This window comes from Euprymna scolopes, chromosome 32 (genome assembly GCF_053919585.1).
Source record: "Euprymna scolopes isolate OS-2025 chromosome 32, ASM5391958v1, whole genome shotgun sequence".
NCBI classification, from domain to species: domain Eukaryota; kingdom Metazoa; phylum Mollusca; class Cephalopoda; order Sepiida; family Sepiolidae; genus Euprymna; species Euprymna scolopes.
In genome coordinates this window covers 10,032,036-10,059,814 of record NC_136513.1, presented here as the reverse complement: position 1 = coordinate 10,059,814, position 27,779 = coordinate 10,032,036, and the positions used below count along the sequence as shown (strand labels likewise).

General features: G+C 33.8%; 1 protein-coding gene and 1 pseudogene across 2 annotated transcripts in view; one reads left to right on the top strand and one right to left on the bottom strand.

Moving 5' to 3' along the window:
- LOC145256222 (rRNA-processing protein FCF1 homolog) overlaps positions 1-27,779 on the top strand; it is a 106,326-nt gene that overhangs the window by 19,663 nt on the left and 58,884 nt on the right. The gene's annotated exons all lie outside the window — the stretch shown is intronic.
- On the bottom strand, positions 53-26,785 carry LOC145256221 (argininosuccinate lyase pseudogene; annotated as a pseudogene). Its single transcript, XR_013863944.1, has 2 exons — positions 25,960-26,785; positions 53-8,318 (listed from the first exon to the last, which is right to left on the bottom strand). The product of XR_013863944.1 is annotated as an argininosuccinate lyase pseudogene (transcript).

The window sequence follows — 27,779 nt, the reverse complement described above, 5'->3', positions numbered from 1 at the left end:
ATGAATATATATTAAATATATATAAAATGGCATCATAGAGAGCTTAATGTGGAAAACAAATTTTTATGAGTACACCAACAAACTTAACACATATCAGATAATAACATTATTTCGGCCTAACTTGGCCTTTTGGACTGAATAAAAATCTTTATGATTATAAACAACTCTTTATCGTTTCCAATAAAAATAATATTACATAATGAAAGATGTTAGTTGATTGGAGGAGTGATTGACGAATGGGAGGTTACACTTTAACCTTTTAGTTAATGGAAGTAATTTCTTGGGTGGGTGTGAAAGAAGAATTCAGTCACTTCCTGACAACACTTGATGCAAAGAAGAATGCGAAAGTCATTGTTCCTTACTTTATTAAAGAATAATCACAGAAATTTGGGAAATTAATACTTTAAAGCGATGAATTACTTACCTCTAAGATATATATATATATATATAAATATATATATATCTCACTCTCATATATAACTCAATATCTGTGTGTGTGTGATGTTTGTGTATTTCTTATAGAAAGAAAGGTTAGGTAAAATTTATTCAGAAACACTTAAAATATATCCTATTTTCTTTGAAATTTAAATCCTATGAATAAAATTTTCTGGGGAAAACAATGGAAGTGGTTCCCAATCTCTATGTTCTCCTCTATGCGCTAAATATCTGTATGCCGTCTACCTCTATGTAATCGATGAGGACAGAATCCTCTTTAAAGCTGAAATATGTATATCTGATTTTAAGGATTGGTTGGTTGGTTTTGTTTTACGGCATATCAACCGTTTTCGGGTTATTTAATGCCGAATCCAAAGATTTTGAAGAAAAATTTTTAATAGAATATATTTTTTGTTTTCAAGTTGGTTTCTATTCAACCCATAGTTGGGACCCTAACAGATACTACCACTCCGGGTCAGAGTGGACCTGGGAGCAATGGTAATTAAAGGGTGGCTCCACACTCCCCAAAGCCCACAAGCTGCGGCCACACCACTGGGTATAGTTTAAGGTCATATCCAGGACCAGATTTTAAGGAAATTTAAAACATATGCATAAAAAACTAATTCAAAGAATTTTCCAATATTTCAGGTTTTTCCGGCAATATTAGGGGGTAAAATGAGAGAAGGGAGGGCAGTAAAAACAAAGAAAATAGTATAGTGTTATGATCATAATGAAAAAGTACAGAGTAAGGATTCTCATTTAGTCCCGAGCAACATCGGGCCTCTCTCTTAGTTTATATATAAAATGAATTGCAACCTTAGTGTAAAATACTTGAAATAGTAATCAAACTTGGGTTGAAGATTGAAGGCCATTACAACAATAATAGCAGAAAGATTGAATTTTATTCAAATTGAAATTAAAAAAAAAAAAAAAATTTTTAATTAAAAAAGTTTGCTCTATCTGCAGTAATAAGGAGGAGGAGGAGGAGGAGGAGGAGGAATAGCACCGAGAGCAGAAAGCACATAAAATAGTGATTAAGAAGGAATAATTGCTGTACAAATAGTAGTGATATAGATGGTAGGAGATTGTCTGCGTATTAATGATAGTGATTGATAATTGATCTGCTGTTACTAACATTTCTAACTTTACTCATTTTAAAATAAATTGTTCCAAAATCAAATTATGTTGTCAAGTTGACTAAAACAATATGTGTGTGTGTGTGTGCGTGTATATATATATATATATATATATATATATATATATAAGCAACATTGAGCCTGGCTAGTACCAGAGGGGTGACTATTTGGGAATTCTAGGCGCTGTATGTGCTTTCCGCTTATCTCGGCATTGTTTCCAGCTGTCCTGAACCTCCAATTGCCACTGGTATTCAACAATGTCGACTCAGGAGAGTTGTGGTTGGAGATTGCGCAACTCTTGCCACAAAATTTTGATGCGCAGACACCCTTATTATTGTGGGTATCCGTAATCTGCCAAGACTAAAGGAAACCTATATATAAAATAAAATTACGTGATTTCCTTGGATTTTACTTGTGCAAATGGAAATTCAATTAACTTTCTTGGAGTTATATTTTTGGATTTTACCATCATTGGATTATTTACCTTTCACCAGACTATCCATTCACGCGTAGTCACCTTTTTCTTCACCATATTCCCTCTGCTTCACTTTTTGTTATCAAGTAAGATCTTTGACTTACTTGCAGTTTCATCAAATACTTTTGTATGCAAAATCCGATCCCGCATTTTACTAATTCCTGCCCTCTGATAAGAAGGAAAGTATTTCTTTGAAACTCCGCGGATTAAGGACTATCCACTTATCAAGTGTTTCCTTTTCAGATTAAATATGTCTTTAACTCTTTTTCAAAGTGTTTTTTTAACATGTTTTATTAACTGTTTGCTCATATATATATATATATATATATATATATATATTATTATTAAATGAAAGATGAGGAATAAAAGTTATATCAGAACAATAAGGAAGAGCTAAGGGGAAAATTTCGAAAAAAATCTCTTTAGACCATGGCGTTTCGAAACTAAATGCTTCTCATCAAAAGAGAAGAGTCAGAATTATACAAAATGCAGTTATAGAAAAAAACTGGCTTAATGGCATTTAGAAATGGGAATGAAAGAATAGGATAAAATGGTGAATAGTAATTAGAAGTAGGTAAAGGATAAATGAGGAGGATAGTATATATGTAGGTAATATATATATTAAAAAAATATAAGCCACTATGAAATAATTGGGTTCATAAAGCCAATAATAAAAGAAGAAAGGAAAAAATAGGAAAGATAGAAGTGAAAGGAGAAGAGATAGAAAGAGTAAATAGGGGATACAGAAATACATAAAAAAATATAAAGTTATATATAACTTTTATTCCTCATCTTTCATTTAATACAGGGTGTTTCAAAAGTCTTGGGAACATTACAAATGCGTATATCTCATTATGTTCCCAAGACTTTTGAAACACCCTGTATTGTTGTTTTCTGCTTCCTCTTGTTAATGTAATGTTTAGTTTTTCTTATTTTGATGAGTTTTACTTTGTTGAAGATTTCGTCTTTGATAAAAATCATATATATATATATATATATATATATATATATATATATATATATATATATATACATACACACACCTCAAAATCAGAACATTACTGAAAGACAGCAGATCTTGGCGATAAAAAAGATGCTAAATATCCTATAGGAGAGAACTATATAAGTAAATGATAGATCTATATAAATAACGTTTAGGTTACGTTATAAATAAATAAATGATGATAAATGTACTTAGGTTTAATACTTTACTGTAGTTTCACCAATCATCAAAAATATCTCCGACTGACATAAATTATTATAAATATGGGTATAAACACACATATCTATATATGAGAGAGAGAGAGAGAAAGGGAGAGACTTGAATGGTTAATAAATGGAATTAGTGGATGTGTATAAATAAACTAGTTAAAATAATGACAGACAAATCTCTAAAGCCAACAGATATTTCAGCCATGAAATGTATCCATGTTACTATTTTGTCTACATCCTTATCTATTAATCCTATGTACTAAGCATTCTTGTGTTTGAAATTTTATTGCTTCCAATTAAATAGCTAATCTGTTGCCTGTAACACTAATGGAGGTAATTCAAAATATATGCAAGCAAACACTAACATCAATAACCAGCAGCTGACTCAAGTGTAAATATTTTTTTAAACAAGATGACAATGTTGTTTTTTTTTCAAGTGACTTATCAAAATTGCAGTTAAATTGGGAAGTAATATGCCATTATATATATATTTTTTTTTTTTATTACCGCTTTATCTTCTTAGTTACACATGTTTCGGTTACCAAATCGTATCAACGATCCAGTAAAGTCTGATGAAGTTACTGGATCGTTGATACGATTCAATAACTGAAACATGTGTAACTAAGCAGATAACACGTTAAAAAAAAATATACATTTGCTCTGCAATAGTATTGAGCACTTTCTTCAGGTTTTTTACTAATTACTATTTTTGCTATATATATATATATATATATATATATATATATATACACACACACACACACACAAATATTTATTTCAAAACTATATACACATATTTCAAAGGCGTACCAGTGGTTTCATTGCATTGAATCAACCATTAAAAGCTGAATAGAATCAATTCATCAGCGACTTTGAAAAGGCGAAACAATGCGAAGTAACAAACAGAAAATAAAAACACCATTTGAGAACATATTAAGCATATACTTAATAATTTATGTTAAAGTTTTATATATATTTATTTTGTTTACACCTACTTCTTGAAAATACATTGTTTTTTGTAATAATCCCTTACTCCGAGTAAAAACACCACCACCAATGCAAAGTAAAAAAAACAGCAAAACACCATTGTTAAATGGTGTTTTTCTGTTTTTTTTACTTTGCATTGTTTCACCTTTTCAAAGACGCTAATGAATTGTATTGATTACATTCAGCCTTTAATGGTTGATTCAATGTAATGAAACCATTGGTATGCCTTTGAAATATGTATATATAGTTTTGAAATAAATATTTGTATTTTCAGCTTTGCATCTGCAATCGAGCACTTTAATTGATTTTTTTTTCATCACCTCCTGACATGCTATATATATATATATATATATAAAATTTTAACTAAAAGAATCAAATCACTTGTAATATTTTCAGGAGATTACATAATACAAAGTTTATTAATTAATAAATCAGATCTTATGAATCCTCAGGATATATTAAATATATCAGATAAAATTGTTTTATTTATTGCGGACTATTATTCTCATTTTTTAGTCTTGTTTCATAACGTTTCAGCCAACTATTCCTCTGGCCTTCGTCAGGTGGTAACAACAATTAAAAGATGAGGATAATGGTCTGCAATAAATAAATGAAGAAATAATACTCATCTGAATGAATGTTCCAATTAATTAAATAATATAAAATTGTTTTGTTCTTGAACTGATTGAATATATGTCGCCGGAAATTATCTGAATTATAATTAATGAAGTCTATTTGCTGATGAGGAAAAAATCGTAAATCTTTTCAAGTTTTACTCTGATGCAATAATGATTAGATGATGATTTTCTGAAATATATATATATATATATATATATATATATATATATATAGATAAAGATTAGGTGTTGATTTTTGGATTATAACACTTAAAATATTAATTACGTCAGAAATTATTCAATCTAATGAATTATATATATATATATATATATATATATATATATATATATATATATATATATATATATATGATCAAGCCTTATGATGCATATATGGATAAAAACAATAAAAAATATTGTACTTTAAAATATCTGGACAATATTGTAAACGATTCACCACAAACTACTGTTTAAGTCATAGTTTTTAGAATTGGAGGTTCATACCTTTCCCCACATTATTAGTTAATAAATCAACTTGAACTTTGCTTATCAATCCCGTAGTCTGGGTTGGTAACCATTACGCCATTATCACTCTCCCTGAAAGTTGTCAAATAAACCAACCAAATCACTGCTACCTCAACAACAACATCATAATCACATTTTTTTTTTTGTCTTTGTATGAAACGTCTTTGTATTCAAATGTACAGTTCTTTAAAATAATCTTCTTTCAATGTCCAAATATTGCTTGGAATTATTTTCCCAATTGTTCCAACTCTCAATCCTTGGAGAATTCACAACACAATGTTTCGGCTGCAAAAATTCTACAGTCTTCCTAATGTGAATATAGGAACCGTGAATATTTTAATTTCCTATTTTTAGATCCATTCAAACATCCCTATAAGAAACTTCCCATTGTTCGTTTGTCATGCTTAAGTTTGAAATAGCATTTGCATCAACCAGTCATGGTCAAGTTTGAAATACAGTTTTTGTTAATTTTTAAATAGCATTTTCATTTGACAGTAACCGTTAAGATTAGATGATGGTTAAATTTTTTTTTAAATATATGCAAAAATTCAAAAATTGTATATTTTTTTTAAAGATGTTAACATATTAAAATTAAAATCAATTGAATATTATGTATTAATAGAAAAACAATCACTTCAAATTAGTACATCTGTGTCTAAAGCTAAACGTGGATTCCATGAACAAAGCATCTTTCTAAGAACTGCATACTTGTGGAACCCTCTTCCATTTGCCTGCTTTTCAGACTACAATATGGTTGTCTTTAAGTCCAAATGCTATTTTAAACTTAAGCGTCCATCAAGTTCTTGATGAGCCCTCCTTTTAAGTAATCCAAGTTACCATATTTTAACTACTAACTATGGTATTGTCTCATTGCCTACCGTACACTCATTAACCTTTATCCTCGTGTGACCTCCAGGCCTTGATAAGTGGTAATTCCTTCAAAAACAAAAAAAAAAAAAAAAAAAAAGAAAAATCTAGTACTTTCATCACATCTGTCATACTTAAATTTGAAATAGCGTTTTCATTGCTTAATCCGACAACTGAATAGGCATATTTTAAAACTATCCATTCTTGTTCTTTTCATCCGAGGAAGTCTCCATAATTGGTGCAGCTGAAATGTTGCATTAGAAATTTCTAGAATATTCAGAGTCCAAACAATTAAAGAAATAATCAAAATACATCATCAACATTTTAAACCTTGGAATGTTTTCCAATTGCTAAAATTTGTAATCATTCAGCAGTTCTGGAGAAAGTTGCTATCTATGCATGACAATCCATTTATTCAACTGGTCAATTTGTGTGTGGACACTTTGGGAACTTGTACCTCCAGCACTATTGTATTGCTCAACACTGTTCTGGTAACTCCACACAGACTCGACATCATGGTCAAACAACAAATTTATGGACTTCAACTCGGCAAGTTTCAATTTGGACATGCTTACCCCTTTATTTTCAGCCATCAAAACACACGCCCCGACTATGCCATGTGCTTTTCGAAATGGAATCCCTTTGCGGACAAGATAGTAAGCCAAGTCGGTTGACAACATATCCTCAGTCAGGGCACCTTCCATTTTAGTACGGTGAATTTTAAGTGAGGAAAGTATTCCAGACGCGATGGGAAGAGATAGCGTCAGAGTGTCATAAACATCAAAGAGGGCTTCTTTGTCTTCCTGCAAATCCCGATTATATGTGCTGGGCAAACCCTTCATGCTGGTCATCAGGGCTGTATAATGGCCAAAAATACGCCCAGTCTTGGAACGGATCAGCTCTAGACTGTCAGGATTTTTCTTCTGTGGCATGAGACTGCTTCCTGTACTGAAAGAATCTGATATTTCCACAAAGTTAAATTCTTTAGAATTATATAAAATTAAATCCTCTGCCAACTGGCTAAAATGCATCGCGGTGATTGACGCCCAAGAAAGATATTCAAGAACAAAATCCCGATCGCTAACAGCGTCCATACTGTTTGGCGTGATGGATGTAAAATCAAGTTCTTTAGCCAAGAACTCTCTATCAACAGCAAAAGGATTTCCAGCTAAGGCTCCACTTCCAAGCGGAAGTTGGTCAACCCGTACATACAATTCCGAAAGCCGTTCGATATCTCTCTTTATCTTCCATCCGTAGCTAAGCAACCAATGGCTCCAGCGAACCGGCTGCGCTCGCTGCATATGCGTGTATCCTGGTAATAAGATGTCACTCTCTTTTTCAGCACGTTCGACAACTGCATCAAGGAACTCAAACAAGTGGGCTTTATTTTGGATGATGCCCTTCTTCAGCCACATCCTCAGATCCGTCGCCACTTGGTCGTTTCGGCTACGTCCCGTATGCAGCTTCTTGCCTGCAGGGCCGACTAGCTCAGTGAGCCGACGTTCGTTAGCCGTGTGGATATCTTCATCGCCTGGTTTTAAAACAAATGTCTTATTGCTCCATTCTTCGGCAATTCTGTCTAGACCATCTAGGATCATGCGGCACTCTTTCCTCGTCAAGAGACCAATTCGAGTAATACTTTTTGCATAGGCTCCACTGCCCTCAAGATCTTCACTGTAGAGTCGCTGGTCAAAAGCAATTGAATCACCAAACTTCTCCAGGAGCTGACTTATCTTTCCATCAAACCTACCCCCCCACATTTTGGCACCAGTTTCCTTGACAACAATCTGCTGGGTGACAGACTCCATGATTATCTTGTGGAGGGTTTTGTGGGTAGAGTTCTCCCTTGGTTTATAGTTGAAGGTTACATTAGAGCGTTGCATCTTTTTCGCATTTGGTGTGTGGGTTACCAAGTTGTCTGTGCTGTAGAAGGCGCTCATCGGTCCAAGGACGAAGATCAGAAGTAAAAGTGTAATCACAAAAATTAGCATCAAAAAAGACTTCATGAACGATCGATGTAAACTCCGCATCGTGATTCAGCAGTAGTTCCGGTAGTTATCGGATCTGTAAATGAAGATGGAAAACATTTGCATAAGAATTCAACGTTTAGCACAATGAATCAAAAAAAGGAAACACAGGGATGCAATATTACAGAAATTGGACAAAAGTTAGAGCTTAGTTGACAGTGAAGAATCTAATAGATTAGGGACCCTTTTTTGGACCCTATCTGATAGGGAGAGACTAGCGGTAAATGCAGCAGTTCAGATGTAGCAACAATACTCTATGCATGGGTAAATGCTGGCTTTGTAGGGGTAGAGGTATAGGATACTGGAAGGTGGGAGTCGTTTTCTAGCTCAGCAGAGGGAGTCCATCTTTGCAGCAGTCTTAGCAATGTCCCTAATGTATTAGTTTTTTAATTCATGTTGCATGTAAATATTAAGCCTAAGTATTTGAATGATCTCAGGTAGAGTGCTACAGGGTGGAACAATAAAATTGTTGCCCTAGAAAAGACGACATGATTCCATTTCCGTTTGATGAAAACCGGTTTTCTTTTTTGTTGCAGACCATCTACTAGTTGGCCAGTTGTGTACAAATCCCAAGAGCAATAAGAGCCTTCTATCATGTCTGAAAGTGACACAATGTTCAACAAGTGAGATCAGAGATGCACCACTGGACAACTCATGCTCTCTACCAATCCAAGGGAGTACAACAGGACCATTGCCAGCACCCTCAAAATGCATCGTTGGATTGCCACGAATACCAGTGACGTACCCAGGGTGATGAAAACGGAAGTTTCCGGCTACGTTTATGGTCTTTGGTGTAGTTTTAAGTGAGGGCCACATCGTGCCACCTTTGAAGTCAGTTTGAAAGTCAACACCGAAGTGTACCTGGATGTGATGAAGAGTGTGGTGATCCCTTGGTGCAATCAGGTGACCGCTAGCAGACCCTGAATGTGGCAGTTGGAATCCAAAGAGACTCTGGCATGGTTTCTGAAGTAGTGCTACAACTTTGTACGCTTCTCTCACTAGACCCCTTCCTTCCTGAACCCACTAGACTACTATGTTTGGTCATATGGTGAGAACATCACCAACATGACCTTCCACAACATTAAAGCCAGCCCGATTGCAGCCATCTGCTGAGCTATTGCCAGCGTTTGTAGAAAAGGCATGCTCCCAGTTCCAGACCTGTATAGAGGTGGTGATTGAGGCTGAAGATGGCTACATTTAATAGATGTCAGCTCAACTACATAATCAAATTACCTGAATTGATGTTTTTCAACAAAAGTTTAAAAATAAAGACTGTAGTGTTTTTTTTAGGGCGACAACTTTATCATTCCACCCATGTTAATTGACGGTTGAAAAGTTTCTTATAATTGTTAATGAAAACAAACTTTTTTTTAATAGTATTAAATATTACCATCTATTTACATCCCCATTTCACAATGGTGTGGAGGTTATTTTCTTACAATTCAGACATTGGTTTCGATGTGTGTGAATTCATAAATAACACTGTACTGTGTCCAGGAAAACATCGTATTCCACTTTGCAATCTGAAAAAACCTTATCCTAAGGCCACCTTATCCCATATACCCATCTTGGACACACACGCACACACACGCATATACGTTTTACTTAAAAACTATACATGTCGGTTGCACGTATCTAGATTTCACCGATCTGGTCATATTAGATTTAGTGTACTTTATATTAGCAAACCAAATGAAAAAGCTCAATTATTCAAAAGTGGATAAGAGCTTAAATATAATAAAATAAAATTTAAAAAATCTACTTATAAGGAAAAAAAAAGAGAATTTGTGTATCACCATCATTATGCCATATTATATATATATACACCAAGTTAAAGGTGTTTAAGAGGGAAGACTCATAAGGTTATTAAGAGTGGTGAAAACATGAATTAAGTGTAGCGACTATGTTTATATATATATATATATATATATATACTTGGGTTTTTTATATTCAAAAGTAATGGACTAATGAATTCAACGAGGTTGTTAGATAGTGCTAAATAAAAAGAGCTGATATTACTTATTGTTATATAAACATGCTCACATCCCGCCGCTACAAATAGCCACTTGTTTCAATCAAACAACAGATATCATCAGGCAGCGACTTGACTATTCAATGAATGAATATTCATTGAACTTTTGAATAGTCAAGTCGGTGCCTGATGATATCTGTTGTTTGATTGAAACAAGTGGCTATTTGTAGCAGCGGGATGTGAGCATGTTTATATAACAATAAGTATATATATATATATATATATATATATATGTATACATATATATATACTAACAGTATTACCTGACCTTGGATTGACTTAATACCATTTTTATGCTTATGAAGTGCAAGATAAAATAAATATGTAAAAATATGAATTTTCGAAAAAAAAGTCTCAAAATTTATACGAAGATTAAATGAGAAAAGAAAGAATTTTAAATAAGTGTTTGTAAATGCATAAGTAATGCATAAGCAGTGGTGTTTTATTGCTGTTGTGAGGAGTGTTTTGTTTTGATTAGTTAGTCAAAGAAAAAATCATTTTTGGTAAGTTAATGAATTTATATTTGTATAAATAAATGTTATTAAAAGTATTAATTAAAGTCAAGTCAATGAAAAAAATGGAAGAACTATTTTAAAATATAAATAATGTTAAGTTGTATTTATACTGGAATTGAGGTATTACCATCTGTGAATTTTTGATTTAAGAAAGCAAATAGTCCAATTGTATTAATTGTCTTTCCAATTAACGGAACAACATCTTAATGTTACGTTATCAAACAAAAAAAAAAAAAAAAAAAAAAAAGAGAAAACCTGCTGTAATGGTCGGGTGTGTGTCTGTACGTGCACTATGAATGTGAAGTAGTAGTACGAACAATTCCATAACAAATACGGTGTCAACGTCGGTTTGAATTGTCGCTAAGCAACAACCTGGAAAAATGGCTGGTCATTTTCATTTGCATATGTACAATAATACATAGCAATTATCGGGTGCTGATACTTGTTGGAAACATTTCGATGCAAAACCTAGCTCTTAAAACACTGCCAGGCACAGCAAGTACCTTTGTGTGTAATTTCATAAAAATCGGTAAAGCCGTTTTTGAATCTATAATGAACGAACTCACACACACAGACAAAGCTGCATATATATATATATATATATATATATATATATATATATATATATATATATATATATATACACACACACACACACATGGCATAATGATGGTAACACATCAGTTTTCATCAGATCACCGAAGTCAAACAACGATGAGCCTGGCTCCGACCATTTTGGAACTCTATGAGCTGTATGTGCTCTCCACTTAGCATTTTTATCAGTTGTCCTGAACCCCTACTTGCCACTAGTATTTTACAATGCCAACTCAGAAGAGGTGTGGTTAGAGATTGCGCAACTCTTGCCACAAAAATTTCATGCGCAGACACCCTTACAAAGGGTATCCATAGTCTGTCAAGACTGAATGGAAGCCAAATATATACATACACACACATACACACCCACATGTAAAAGTTATAGCTGTTGACTTAGAATGAATGATTTTATGCCAAATTGATGGTTAAATATGGCTTAATTTGCACTAATTTTTTTTGCATTAAATATTGATCCTAGTATTCACTAACTGTACATAGAATGAATACCATACTACTTAGTTTGCTACACATTATCATAGCAAAAGAGCATGTAAAATTTCATCCAGACCGGCTACATAGTTTTTGCAAAAAAGTGGAATGAACAGACAGATATATATATATATATCTATATATATATCTTTTATTCTAACTTTTGGTTCCTTACAAAAATGCCCGCAACATAACTTAGAGTTTTGACAATTGTGTGCCGATTGTTGCTGTGAATTAAGACGTCAAAATCATAAAGCTTGATACTCTAATATCCGTTATTTAACACATTTACTGTTTATGTTTTTTTTTTTTTTATTATCTCGTTTGGTGGTCATCATATTACAATGTCTGATTTATCCTGTCAGATTGTTCCTGTCATCTCCCATATATCTGTATACAAATTATAACAGGACTTTTGTTTATATATATAAACTTAAAAATATACCCGTCTCAGGACAGATAGATTTATTCCCCAAACAAAACAGTTTTGCACCACTTTGATGTCCCCTTATGAAGATTAAAATCAAAATATAATGATATTAAACCTTCTTTCTAGAATCCTTATTCTTATTTTGATCAAAATCCATTACATGATTTTTATTCTAGAAACTAAACTAAATATAGTCATATTATACTTAGCAGTTGTGTTCCAAAATTCATAATGATTGGTTCATTAGTTTAGGAGTGAATCGTATGTATAAAAATATATATACAAAGTAAATGACAATATGAAAGCAATGGATCCATTGTGTAACACAGACAAAGTGACGCCAGGAAAAATTAGTCATTAATAGCTGGGGGGGGGGCTAAAATAGAAATTTTGGAAAAATATAGCCAGTTTCTGGTTGAAATAATCTAAGAAAAGACCAGATGTAGCAGATTTCCAATAGAAAGTGGATATATTTGGAGTTTGGAAGACACTGCTAAGAGTCTTAGTGGACAACAGTGAATGATCACTATGGTCTGATATTCTGGGTTTGAGAGATGAAAGACAACTAAAAATAGATACACTATTGAGCAGTTAGCTGAGGAGGAGGATCCAGAAATAGAGACAGAAGCATCTAGTTTCTGCTTAAAGTAAATTGAGAGTAACTGAGGAAAAAAAAAAAAAAATGAACATTAAGATTTCTAGCGAAAAATAGATATATTTGCAAAAGATGGGGTTAATGCTTGTTTTACAGGTGCTTTAATAGAATGTGCTCCAACAAACTTGCAACATTGGTGCTCCTTCACGTAAATACTCCTGACTAAACATGACAACCAGCAAAATTCCACCCTTTCACTGTAGAGATACTCCAGTGCTGGAGAGCCATCTACTTTGAAAGTTTATTTCCTTAAACTGCTAAATTTTGGAATTTCCTCTCAGTTTCGTGCTTTGACCACTGTACTAACATGCAAAAATTTAAAGTGAACAGAAATTTTTACTGCTCAACTCCCTACTTAGACATGGTCCCTACTTCAGAGTAACCCCTTTATGTCTCAGTGGCAATTTGGCTTGTTTGGGGTGAAAATAAGTGAAACAAGCTGATAAGCCACAAGTGAATAACTCCATTCCGGGAAAAATTTATTTCACCATGACTAATGTTTGTGCAAAATTTCAAAAAAATGCAAAGCGTAGTTATAGGGAAAAGTGAGACCCAACGAATGCACAAATGATTTTGGGGTAATCTTAATCTTATAATGCCCCCTGGGGGGGGGGGGCAACCAGAGTTATCATGGAAAATCCGTTTCGGCAAAAGTTTACTTTCACCATGACTAATGTTTGTGCAAAATTTTTAAAAAATCCAAAGCGGGATTATTGAGAAAAGTGCAAACAAACGAACAGATAAATGAGAGTGAATTACCAAGTCCAATCCCTCCTTTGTTGGGGGACCAGAAAAAAGAAAAAAAAAACAAAAACAAAAAAAAAAAACAAGAAATTCACCAACAAATCTCCAATTATTATAAAGAAAAAAAAAATAATTAAAAACATAGAAGTCAAAACAAAAGGATAGACAGTTTGGAAGCAGCTGGGGGTTGTAATAATAATAATAACAACGGCGTTCAACAAATCAATAAATATCAGCAGCAAGAATAGTTGTTGCTGAATAAGTGCATGATCGATTTTATTTGTTGATCAAATCAACTACAGCAGAAACTACAGCCGAACAAGATATGGGAGAATGTGTGAAAATACAAAAAATATAAGGAAATAAAAATGGAAAATAAAATAAAAAAATAAAAGAAAAGCTAACAATAAAAATTGTGATTAAAGTTAATGCCGTCTGCAAAAACCCGTGGTGTAATGGATTAAGTACTAAATAAAATTCAGTTTTAAAAGGGATACTGTTCTGGAGGTTGGAGGGTCAATCTTCAATGCGTGGGATACTAAGAATGCAGTTGCAAATTATTTAGGACTTCTATCTATTATTATGGTTCATGCATTAAATAAAAGGTTGTGTTCAAAATTATGTGCGGATTCCAGAGTGCAACAGAAAAATTCCTAAATTCGACAAGATACACCTGAAGATTGGAGGTTACATCAGCTGAAGAAACCTAATAGGTGATGCCCTTTTCTCTTCTCTGCAATCTTTTTTCCACAGAAGAGATGTTGCAAACCTGTCCCTGCTCTATCATTTTCATGGCAAGTGCTCGACTGAGTTCCAGTCTACGGTACCTCCTTCCTAAACTTTCACAAAACACACTCGACTAGCTACAACTCCTATATACAATTTCCCCTAGTTTCTATCTGTGCTTAAATCTAAATGCAGATTCCATGAACAGAGCTTCTTTTCTAGAACTACCCACCTGTAGAACACCGTTAACAGGTTTCCTAGTTGATTATAATATGGTAGTCTGCAAGTCTAATGTAAACAAGTTCTTGTTGAATTGTCCCCCTAAATAATCAAATTGTACCCAACTTATACCATTAACGAATTACTATACTACCACGTTACATTCATTAAATCTTATCACTTTGGGCCTTGATAAGTGGTGACTCTCTTATAAAAAAAAAAATAAAATAAAAAAAAATTCTGAGAATGACACAAAAGATGAGAACAGTGGGCCGAATAATACAAATTATCAATCCTCATCTCAAAAATTCAGGAACATAAATTAATTAGTGTTGGGACGATTAATCGGAATCGGGAATCTGAAAAATCGGTAGAGTTGGGAATATCAGAATCGGTATCGGAAACATTGATGCCTAGTTTCCGATGCCAAAACGATTCTTTTCATTGTCTTTTTTGTTTTTCTGTTTTTTGATTTTGTTTAAAGCAAAATCTTCCATTGCTGGTAATAATGATAAAATAAATATTTATTGATTTTAAAATACCAATAAAGCTAATATCGATAGATCATCCTCCACAAGTGTATTTTGATGTTTAGGAAAATATCTGCATATTTAACGTGGGTTTTTACGAAAATTGGGGAAATAACAATCTTATAGTTAAATAATTAGAGATTTATAAAGAATCGGAATCAGAATCGGTAATTGTATTGGAATCAGGACAAATATTGGAATCATCCCATCACTAAAATTAATGTTGTCCGAGTTGGGTAGATACAAAAAAAATATTGGAATCATCCCATCACTAAAATTAATGTTGTCCGAGTTGGGTAGATACAAAAAAAATATTGGAATCATCCCATCACTAAAATTAATGTTGTCCGAGTTGGGTGGATACAAAAAATATTGGAATCATCCCATCACTAAAATTAATGTTGTCCGAGTTGGGTAGATACAATAAAATATTGGAATCATCCCATCACTAAAATTAATGTTGTCCGAGTTGGGTAGATACAAAAAAATATTGGAATCATCCCATCATTAAAATTAATGTTGTCCGAGTTGGGTAGATACAAAAAAATATTGGAATCATCCCATCACTAAAATTAATGTTGTCCGAGTTGGGTAGATACAAAAAAATATTGGAATCATCCCATCACTAAAATTAATGTTGTCCGAGTTGGGTAGATACAAAAAAAATATTGGAATCATCCCATCACTAAAATTAATGTTGTCCGAGTTGGGTAGATACAAAAAAATATTGGAATCATCCCATCACTAAAATTAATGTTGTCCGAGTTGGGTAGATACAAAAAAATATTGGAATCATCCCATCACTAAAATTAATGTTGTCCGAGTTGGGTAGATACAAAAAAAATATTGGAATCATCCCATCACTAAAATTAATGTTGTCCGAGTTGGGTAGATACAAAAAAATACTGGAATCATCCCATCATTAAAATTAATGTTGTCCGAGTTGGGTAGATACAAAAAAAATATTTGAATCATCCCATCACTAAAATTAATGTTGTCCGAGTTGGGTAGATACAAAAAAAATATTGGAATCATCCCATCACTAAAATTAATGTTGTCCGAGTTGGGTAGATACAAAAAAATATTGGAATCATCCCATCACTAAAATTAATGTTGTCCGAGTTGGGTAGATACAAAAAAATATTGGAATCATCCCATCACTAAAATTAATGTTGTCCGAGTTGGGTAGATACAAAAAAAATATTGGAATCATCCCATCACTAAAATTAATGTTGTCCGAGTTGGGTAGATACAAAAAAATACTGGAATCATCCCATCACTAAAATTAATGTTGTCCGAGTTGGGTGGATACAAAAAATATTGGAATCATCCCATCACTAAAATTAATGTTGTCCGAGTTGGGTAGATACAAAAAAATATTGGAATCATCCCATCACTAAAATTAATGTTGTCCGAGTTGGGTAGATACAAAAAAAATATTGGAATCATCCCATCACTAAAATTAATGTTGTCCGAGTTGGGTAGATACAAAAAAATACTGGAATCATCCCATCATTAAAATTAATGTTGTCCGAGTTGGGTAGATACAAAAAAAATATTTGAATCATCCCATCACTAAAATTAATGTTGTCCGAGTTGGGTAGATACAAAAAAAATATTGGAATCATCCCATCACTAAAATTAATGTTGTCCGAGTTGGGTAGATACAAAAAAATATTGGAATCATCCCATCACTAAAATTAATGTTGTCCGAGTTGGGTAGATACAAAAAAATATTGGAATCATCCCATCACTAAAATTAATGTTGTCCGAGTTGGGTAGATACAAAAAAAATATTGGAATCATCCCATCACTAAAATTAATGTTGTCCGAGTTGGGTAGATACAAAAAAATACTGGAATCATCCCATCACTAAAATTAATGTTGTCCGAGTTGGGTGGATACAAAAAATATTGGAATCATCCCATCACTAAAATTAATGTTGTCCGAGTTGGGTAGATACAAAAAAATATTGGAATCATCCCATCACTAAAATTAATGTTGTCCGAGTTGGGTAGATACAAAAAAAATATTGGAATCATCCCATCACTAAAATTAATGTTGTCCGAGTTGGGTAGATACAAAAAAATACTGGAATCATCCCATCATTAAAATTAATGTTGTCTGAGTTGGGTAGATACAAAAAAAATATTGGAATCATCCCATCACTAAAATTAATGTTGTCCGAGTTGGGTAGATACAAAAAAAATATTGGAATCATCCCATCACTAAAATTAATGTTGTCCGAGTTGGGTAGATACAAAAAAATATTGGAATCATCCCATCACTAAAATTAATGTTGTCCGAGTTGGGTAGATACAAAAAAATATTGGAATCATCCCATCACTAAAATTAATGTTGTCCGAGTTGGGTAGATACAAAAAAAATATTGGAATCATCCCATCACTAAAATTAATGTTGTCCGAGTTGGGTAGATACAAAAAAATACTGGAATCATCCCATCACTAAAATTAATGTTGTCCGAGTTGGGTGGATACAAAAAATATTGGAATCATCCCATCACTAAAATTAATGTTGTCCGAGTTGGGTAGATACAAAAAAATATTGCGGATTATTTGGATTTTGATTCTCAGTGTTGGTTTTGATTGTTACCTACGTATCATTCAGAAATTTTGCAATGACATTGTAATCTATGTTGAATGAATCTACTTTTTTATGTGATTTGTCACCCTAAAGAAAACAGCAGCTTTATTTTAAAACTTTTACTGAAAAAAATAAATTCAGGTAACTTTATTATGTACCTATTTACTATGCCTCCCCACAGGACAGAGTTAGACACCAGGGTCGTTTTTTAACGTGGAGAAAAGGTACAAAAATGAAAATTGTCTCAGTCGTGAAGGATTTCTCCTCCGCCGAAAGAGAACAAGAAAATGAAGTGCAGCATCTGAAGAACAGATACTACACTTTGATCTTGACCAAAAGGCCAAGCTGACATTCATTCAATGTAGCCGCATTCAACCTCAATCACTGCCTCTTTTCGAGTGCAGAACTGGGAATGTGCTTTTTCCATAAGTGCCAGCATGAGCTTGTGAATACTCATTGGATGGCGGCGATCAGGCTACCTTTGGTGTTGTTGGAGGTCATGTTGGTGATGCATAATCAAACAAAGTAGTCCAGAAGGTTCAGGTCGATGGAGGGGGGTAGTGAGAGAAGGGTACAAAGTCATACCACTCCTTCTTCTGGACTTGTGGGCTGGTGCCGAGTCTTGCCGCCACACCCAGGGTCTGCCAGCGGCCACCTGATTGCACCAGGGGATCACCACATTCTTCATTACATCCAGGTACACTTTGATGTTGACTTTCAAGCCGACTTTAAAGATGTGAGGTGACATGATGTGGCCTTCATTTGAAACCACACCAAAGACTATAACTATGGCCGGAAACTTTGTTTCATCACCCTCAGCACGTCACTGGTATTCATAGCAATCAAGCGATGCATTTTGAGGGTGCTGGCAATGGTCCTGTTTTCATAACTTGGATTGGTAGAGAGTAAGAGTTGTATAGCGGTGCATCTCTGATCTCGCTCGTTGAACTTTGCGTCAATTTCAGACATGATAGAAGGCTCCTATCGCTCTTGGGATTTGTACACAACTGGTCAATTAGTAGATGGTCTGCAGCCAAATAAGAAAACCGGTTTTCATCAAACGGAAATGGAATCATGTCGTCTTTTCTAGGGCGACAATTTTATTATTCCACCCTGTATATATCTGTATAAAAATTATAGCACTACTTTTGTTTATATATAAACTAAAAAAAGAAAAAATACCCATCTCAGGACAGATATAATACACTGCAAGGGAAACATTTCTCCTATTCCGTTTGAAAAAAAAAAAAAGTATAACAATCACAAGTAAAGATTAATTTTCTCTTGCGAATCAATGTCCATGCTACACGATTTCGAGCTGATGACATATCGAAATAAAATCTGTTCTCAGACAGAAATCTTAGAAGTTTATTTTTTTCTCAGTTCAGAAACTAGATGCTTTCTTCTCTATTCTGGATCCCCCTCCTCCTACCTGGTTAACTGCTCAATAGTGTAACTACTAATTAATTAAGCCTTCCATTTCTAAAATCTAGAATATCAGACCATACTGATCATTCACTGTTGTCCACTTACAAAAGTTTCATAAAAGGTTCAGCATATGCGTTGCATTGAGAAGAATGATATAATGATACAATAGATGTGTAATGAGTTTTAAAGACAGGCTTAGATCTCATGATCTCAGAGGAAGATTAAGTTTCTACAGTATAGGGAGATGTGTTCAAAACAGGAGACTTTGATGGTATGGTCACGTTGAAAGGATAACGAAAATTTGGGGATTAGTAAATGTAAATCAGTCGAAATAGCAGGTTCAGTTCAAGGCAAGGAAAAACATGGGAGGAAATGATAAGGATAGACTTGAGAGAAAGAGGGATAAATAAAGACCTGGCCTGCATGGAAAATACACATTAAACCTAATATGATGATGCATGTGATTGTCATATTTTGGAAGTTAATGAAAACAGTCCGAAACAAGTAAAAAACAAAATGATAAATGATTTAATGGTACTTCTACAGCTAATGGACCGTGCTGAAATGATAATGTCATTTAGAAACCTATTCTTAACATTGAAAGGGGGAGGCTTTGTTAACTATTCTATACTTTCACCTAACACTTTAATAAAAAAGATCGTAAAATTGAATTTAATTCGAAAATCCTATCTTAAAAAAAATAAATTGGTTTGTAAACTGAAGAAGTTGTCTGCTTGTGTGTTCATCTTAAAGTCAGGAACTGCACAAGACACACCAACAAGTTGAAATTATTTTTCAACATTGCTGCAGATGGAAGATGGATACGTTTTTGTAATACTCATACTTTTAGGAGTGAACAGGAAAAAAATTAATAAGGGAGGGGCATTTAGAAAGATTTTGTTTTCCATTGATCTTTGGTATAAAATGGTATTTGTGATAGAAATGGAAGAAGGGGATAGAAAAATGAGGTTGAAAAGAGAGAGGAAGAAGAGGGGGATAGAAGGGTAAGGAAGTTTTAAGGGGGGGCATGTCTTCATAGCCTTGCAAGGGATACATTTTGCAGTTTAATTAGAAGTGAATATCTTGTGTAAATAATAATGTCTATACATAAACAATAGAAGGAAGGTATAGTTTTATATAATGAAATGAAGGAAGGTATAGTTTTATATAATGAAATGAAGGAAGGTATAGTTTTATATAATGAAATGAAGGAAGGTATAGTTTTATATAATGAAATGAAGGAAGGTATAGTTTTATATAATGAAATGAAGGAAGGTATAGTTTTATATAATGAAATGAACTTGTAAATAAAATAATCTTTCTAAGAAATATGTTTTTAAGAAAACGAGTTTAATTACAAGAGTAAGTGAATATTTTGTGTATTTTGGGGGTGAATAATAAGTAAAATATAAATTAAATTTAAATGAAAGTAGAAATTAAATTGTAAAATGATAAATATGAAAATAAATAATAATCTATAATACAAACTTTACCTGTCTGTTTAAATGCATGTATGTATGTTTGTATGTCTACCTAAAACTTTTGACAGAGGCGATGGATGAAATTGGTATCGTTTTGAAGCTCGACCCTTCGGACGATAAATATCGAAAAGTTAGTAAAAACATTAATTCCTTCACCCTCAACTGAGCAGTTTTCTACAAGGAGGGGTCGTTTGTTTTGCCAATATTCTCGAAAGTCATCCCCTCTTCCGTTTGAAGTTTTGTGCAGATTCCCAAGTTCAACAAGATACACCTAAAGAAAATCAGTTTACATCACCCAAAACATTGTGAAAATGACACTCAAGATGAGAACAGTAGTCTGAAGAATCTAGATAACACAAAATCTTACCTTAATCTAATTTTTTTTATGGAAACTACTCCAGATAAGACATGAAGCCACTTGATGTAAAAAAAAAAATAAAATAAAAAAATAAACTGAAAAAAAAAATACCACTTTATGGTAAAAAACCAGCAGACAAGTATGAGATGGATAAATTATGACCAAAAAGCAGCAATTCTCCCTTTGTCAGAAACATTACTTATGGAATGCGAGGACTAAAGGACAAAATAAGGGAAGGGAGAATTACAAGATTGCCACAAATAAACCCAAGCTCCATTTTCTACTTTCTTTAAAAAGAGAATACTCATCTACTGTGCCGCCTGTAATGTGAACAATCAATGGATCATACTGATTGGCAACCACCATCGGATTTAGGCTTATGGTGTTATATATTGGGACCCTACATCAGTAAATAGAGATTATGTTAACTAGTATGAATTTTGGTGAGGATCACATCAGTACATGTCAGGATAACCTGGCAGCAAACAGAAATATATTTACCTGCAAGTGGCGTGATTGAAACAGGATTGGGGGAGGCAAAGGTTAGTACCATAGATAAAACATGCTAGAAATACAGGTGTCGATATATAGGAAGTGAGGACGTTATAGCTTTGAGGAGAGAAACTAAAGGATTTTTGAAAGGCAGTCTTATCGAGAGCGATATACACAAGACGTGTCCAACAATGTAGAGATAATCTAAGCAAGTGTTACCTTTAGATTTTGTCAGTCTGTGTATCTCAATCCCAGCCATAAGACTAAGTTAGAAAAATAAGCTAAGAAGTAATTAGTTAATTAGATATTTTTGCATTCTCCTATGAACAACTCTCTAAATAAAACCTTTAAAAGCCAACAAGCCTCCATTCACACAAGTAATTTTGTTCATCTCGTAAAACAACCATGTGGGGGATTACAGCGGGTCAGGAACAATAAAAGAAGTGACTATGAAAGGAAGACCAGCATATAAACACACTGATTTCACTCCTGATCTGAAATAGAACACGTACAGCAAATCAGTTGCCAAGATCACTGGAAAAATGATTAGATCATTCTATCGCTTCAGTAGGTATCTCACTACCGATGCAATCCTCTATCTACATAAGAGCCAGGTACACCCTAAAATGGAGTACTGTTGCTACATCTGGCTAGGTGCTGTTTAGCATGCTCTATCTTGCCTTGGTAAGATTCAAAACCAGCTTCGAAACCTAGTAGGTGATGCCCTTCTCTTCCTTGCGGCTTCTTTCCCACAGAAGAGACATTGTGAGCCTTTCTCTGCTCTATCGTTATTTTCATGGCAAGTGTTCGACTGAGCTCCAACCTATGGTGTGTCCTTCCCAAACTTTCACAAAAAAAAAAAAAAAAAAACAACAAAAAAAAAAAAACACTCGACTAGCTACAACTACTATATACATTTCCCCCTCCCATTCTCTAACTGTGCCTAAATATAAAAGCAGATTTCATAAACAAAGCTTCTTTGCAGAACTGTCCACCTGTGGAACACTGTTCTGTCGGCCTGCTTCTCGGTTGAATACAACATGTAACCTTCAAATCCAATGTAAACAAGTTCTTGTTGAGAAATCCCCATAAATAATCAAATTCTACCCAATTTACACCATTAATGATTACTATACTACCACCTTACATTAACTCTTGTCCTTGAGTGGTCTTCGGGCCTTGATAAGTGGTGACTCCCAAGTACAAAAAAACAAACAAACAAAAGAGTAAATTTTCTTGCATTTGGTAACAGTTATTTGTTCTCTTTTTGATTTTTTGTTTTCACCATTTTTTTTGATTCCTTGTTCTGCAGAATCGCCACAATTTGTATTCACAAAGTTCAGATGGCATTTTATAGAATCACTCCGGTCTCTGTTTGCAAGATATTTATTTTAAAATACAACTTTTTTCATGTTTTTTTATTAACAACTAATGCTTTTTTGGGGGGGGGGGTCGCCTTCGCCTGTACTTTGGGTTAGTGTTAGACTTAGAGTTTATAGGACTGCTAGAGTTACTATTTTGTAAGGGTGTGAGTTGGTGTTCATGAATTCATGATCGAGATCAATCAATATTTAAGTCTTCCTTTTGACAGAGTTTCTTAGACACATGTCGGGCTGGAGAAATCTGAAGAAAACGGATTTGATTTTCATGGACTAATACTTATATACGGGGGTTCTGGAATATTCCAGCCTGTTTGTTGTGCATGCGGAATGTAATATAGTTCCTTTATTGCATGTGTGTGCCTGGGCAAATTATGACGTAGCGTGGGCGTTGAAACGGTGATTGCTACGAAAATGTCTCTGCCGAAGATTTGTTCCGGCCGCATGTAGCAGTCATTACAGATTCATAGCAGGGGGTGATTCTATAAATTTACTGTTTGAACGACTATTCCCTTCTTAGTTGTTTTATTTATATAAGACTAGCCTGGGTGCCTGGCGTTGCCCGGGTGTTTGGAGGTGTGTGTTGAGCAAAAAAAGTAGTAGTAGGCAGGCAGGCTCAAACCCGTACCGCAAAGGAAAGAAAAAAAAAAGTGATGTCTTTGCCGTTGCGTCCATCGCTAAACCGGAAGTGGTGAAGGTTTAAATTAAGGCTAGTCAATCGAAAAGAGGGAAGGACTTTAAAAAACATCGGCAAAAAAAGCGACCCTGCCCTGTAGAAAAGTGCCCAGTTGAGGGTGAAGGAATTAATGTTTTTAGCCAATTTTTTGATATTTGTCATCCGAAGGGTCGAACTTCAAAACGATACGATCTACTGAAAATCCGTCAACTCTGTTGAAAGAGTTAGGCAGACATACATACATACATAAACAGACAGGTGAAATTTATATTATAGATGTTTTGGCCTATGTAATCTACGACCTTCTTCAGGTGTATCTTTAGAAATTAAAAATCTTTAATCGAACTTGGCTATCTTAATATCAAACTGAACACTATTTAAAAATCACCAGAGTAGATTGTTCTCATTTCATCAACTATGACCGGTTAGAAGTGTTAATTAATAACCAAGTTATTCTTAGTTATTATTGTCTGTAGCAAGGAAAGCTGTCACTTAGAACTGATTGTTAACAAACGCTAATAACCACTAGGCAGGGCTCTACATTGCGAGTGAAACAGTCGCATTTGCGAGTGATTTTTCAAAAGTGGCAAGTAGAACTGATGGAACACTTATCTTTTGGCGATTGTATTTCTTTCACCGACAATCTTCCAAAGCTGAGTGAAAAATATCTTTTCAACTTTTTTTTTTTTTTTTAATAAAACGAGCAAAGTCAAATTATTTAAACAATAAAAGGTTTAACAAAACCATATACTTTTTTTTAAGTTTAAAAACATCTGAGTAAATTCAAATGTTTATACCTTCAAGTATCAACACAAAATTTGTTGTATATTTATTTATTAAAATTATTATTTATTGTTGTATATTTATTTATTAAAAAATCTTTATGATGTACATACTTGTCACAGAACGAACATGTCATATTCTAAAAATCATATGGGTTTGGCTAGTAACGTTTTTATTTGGCTAGTAAACGAAAATATTTAGTTGTCAAAGGTTAACTAAAATAAATATTTCCGTAGAGCCCTGCTAAGCCATGGCCAATCAGAACAATCTCATTCCATGGATTAATTAATGAAAGGATTCAGTTTGACATTTAGGTATTTATGCAGAATACGGACCATGCTGAAATAACGTTATTATTTAGAAACTCATTCTTTACATGAGGAGGGGAGGGCGTTTTATAACTATTGTGTACTTTCAGTTAACAATTTAATAAACAAAAATACCGTAAAATTGGAATTTAACTTGAAAATCCAAACTGAAAAATAGCATTATCCGTATTCTATACAAGTACCGAAGATTTTTTTTTTTCAAATTTCCATTTCGACATTTTTTGGATAAGAGCAAAGTGTAGTATCAGTTCTAATACGCTTTATTTTATCCTTTTGGCCTGAAGCAATTTTTATTTTGGTGCTAATGCAGAGAGTGATCCGCGCTATTTTTTAAAATCTTATTTCCACGTTTAATTAAAGTTTTATGATATGTTTTATTTATTCAATTGTAAGGTTGAAGTACAGAATAGGTACAAAACACCCGCCTCTACAAATTAAGAATGGCTTTTTAAATAATAACGTTATTATTTCAGCACGAGTACCTTTATTTTTGTACCAATACAGAGTCCCCCCCCTCTCCCTCTTTTTTGATGGAGGGAGAATGTGTGTGTGTGTGTGTGTGTGTGTGTGTGTGTGTGTGAATTTTCTTCCACATTAAAAAACAGATCATTTGTCTAACTTTGCCCTCGTGGGGAGGTAAGTAAATCGAGATGTAAAAATTCCAAAGTTCGATAAGATGCATATGAAGAAGATCGGAGGTTACATCGGCTGAAACGTTTTGAATATAAAAACGCAAGATGAGATGATGCGAATGCTAGTCCGAATAATCCAAATAACTTTTTTTTGAGAGTGTGTGTATGTGGGTGGTGGTGTGGTGTGGTGGGGTTTACTTCTACAAAATTTAAATAGAATAGTTTTTTTAATTTTTATTATTAGTAGTTTTTGCTCTTATCCTAATCCTAAATTAACCCAAATTTCGGTTAAGATTTAGTTTGACTAAAGTCGGTTTGGTTCGGTTCAAATTCTATAGAAGCAGCCTTTTTAAACATATTCTACAGCAAGATTTAATGTGTGTGTGTGTGTGTGTGTATATATATATATATATATATATATATATATATATATATATATATATAAGAAATAATTATTAAAGTTCAATGGCAAAAATAAACTTAAATAAGAATTCAAGTTGAAATTTAACGTTTAGTGTTTACAAACGAATGAATGGATGAAGCTGAATTAAAAAAGAAGCCGGATAAGTTTTTAATGCTTACCGTTTTTTTTTATTTTTGTTTTTGTTTTTGCTTACGCAGTTGATTGTTTGTTGTTTAGTTGTGACCAGAAGATCGACTGTAAACGGCTAGTAAGTTTGGGTAGTAAGATTGGACCATTCAATGCAAATGCGTCCTCTTTCTTCTTCTTGGACTAATTCTTCATTTTTTTGTTTGCGACGAAGACTGTTGCTGGCGCTGCTGCTTTTGTAGCAGCAGAAAAGCTTTTAATTTTCAGAGAGGATGAACAGACTTACCTCCCTTGAAATCGGCAAACCAAGCACTCATCACCATCTCCAACACTAATAAACGTTACAATCGTCATCATCACCATCATCTGAAAATCTACATGATTTCGATTCTTTAATACAATAGGGACGCGCATGAAAACTCAATTTTTCTTTTGTTTTATTTATTATTATTGTATTATTTATTTATTACATGGGTGCTATACCAACCCACCATCGCCCGGGAGTCTTTTTACTTCTATTTTCTTTCAGTTCTTTTTTTTTTTTTTTCGTTGTCATGCCGTTGCGTTCGTTCTTTCTTTCTTTTTACCAAATTAATTAAATTTACTCAGTTTAGGGGGTGATGTTTTCGGTCGAGTTTTTGTTTGTTGGTTGGTTTATTTGTTTGTTTGTGTAGCCGAGCATCTACATCGCTTGACTAATCGTCACTAAACTTGCTAAAAAATATCGGCCAATGTCTTACAACTGATATAATTACAGGATATCTAGGTCAAATGTTAAGGTCAAGGCTATGGACAACGTGAAAGTCACGTGTTGGCGATAACTTCAGTTCTGTTCATCGTAGAGACTCGCTAGCTGGTTTATATTGTAGCCAATAAAGTGCCGCATCTTATATGACATTGACCTTGATATTGACCTTGACCTTCAGAGGTTTGGTTAGAGTCGAAAATATGACAGAAGTTCAACTTCAGTTTTTTCCAAATTTGAAGCATAGATTTAGTGTTCTTTGATAATATTGACCACCACGCAAAATTTTAGCCCGATCGGATACATAGTTTTTGAGTATGCAATATTTTCAGCTGATGGTTTTTCTCTTGGCACCAAAGCCAACAGGGTCTAGATAATTCTTGAGATTGCTTTTTCTTTGCTGGTTGAAGTATAGCTTTGGTCCTGTGCAATTCTAGGAGAGCCACCCTTCCAGACCTTTCCCTCACCCTTTGAAAAGGGAATTAATTTATTGCTAATCACCTGAAGCACTTCTATTGGGGAATGCCAATGGAATCAACCAGGTATTTTTTGCAGGCTAGAATGCTCTTCCTCTAGGGCACTAACTCTTCAAATTCTCCTTTCTAACCCTTGTGTCACATCATCCCATCCATAGAAGGTGTGGGGACTAGTAAATAAAAGTACACTCAACCAAATGTTAACTCGTCAATTGCCAAATACAAAATTTTTAAAAACATTGGTGTGCAGCCAGGCTCTGCGCATTCTTCTGGTTAAAAAAAAGAATAGTTATAAAATTAATTTCTAACCAATAAAAAGATTCTGCATCCCAAATAATAATATGGACGGTTAACTCTTTTTCAAGCCTACACTGTAAAAAATTATACAGTCATAATACAAGCCCTAACTGCCATCGTATTGATCGATTTGATTGGTCGAATCTAAGAAGGAGACTTGGCTGCTAACATTATTGCCTTCTATGCTTCAGATCTCAGCCGTGGATAAAGTATAGAACATATTTGTAAAATATTATGAATTAGGCTTACTTATAAGACAGAATGTCTTCAACCGCATTATGGATCTTTCTTATCATTGTGAATTTTTCATCTTTGGTATGCAGCCTGATTGTGT